General features: G+C 66.3%; 1 protein-coding gene across 1 annotated transcript in view; it reads right to left on the reverse strand.

Moving 5' to 3' along the window:
- Nucleotides 1–350, reverse strand: part of CDAN1 (codanin 1) — a gene marked incomplete at its 5' end in the record, with an annotated part of 60,052 nt that overhangs the window by 56,292 nt on the left and 3,410 nt on the right. The gene's annotated exons all lie outside the window — the stretch shown is intronic.

A 350-nucleotide genomic window follows, 5' to 3' on the forward strand; every position in this document is an offset into this window, starting at 1 on the left:
CACCCCCATAACTCCCCACCCAGTGCCGCTACCCACCCCACCCACCCCAAGTGCAGCCCTGGCCCAGGCCGCCCACTGCGAAGAGGCTGGCACAGGCCCTGGCCCTAAGCCCACAGCAGGCAGCCCACCATTGCCCTGCACACAAATCTGGGGGGGGCATATACCCCCCATGCCTCCCCCACAGGTGTGCCCAATGGCTGGGAGTTGCCCCTCACTCCCCCCAGACAGGTCTCCCAGTTATGTCTCATGCCCCATCTCAGCTGGTCAGCTCCTGTCCCTGCCCCATTCCCTTGCTCACTCTGGGGGCCTCAATCCACAGCCCCATGCCCCTTCCCCCCCACCCCCTCAGA

Source organism: Gavialis gangeticus, unplaced genomic scaffold (assembly GCF_001723915.1).
Source record: "Gavialis gangeticus isolate Ggan-Ray unplaced genomic scaffold, GavGan_comp1, whole genome shotgun sequence".
Lineage (NCBI taxonomy): Eukaryota > Metazoa > Chordata > Crocodylia > Gavialidae > Gavialis > Gavialis gangeticus.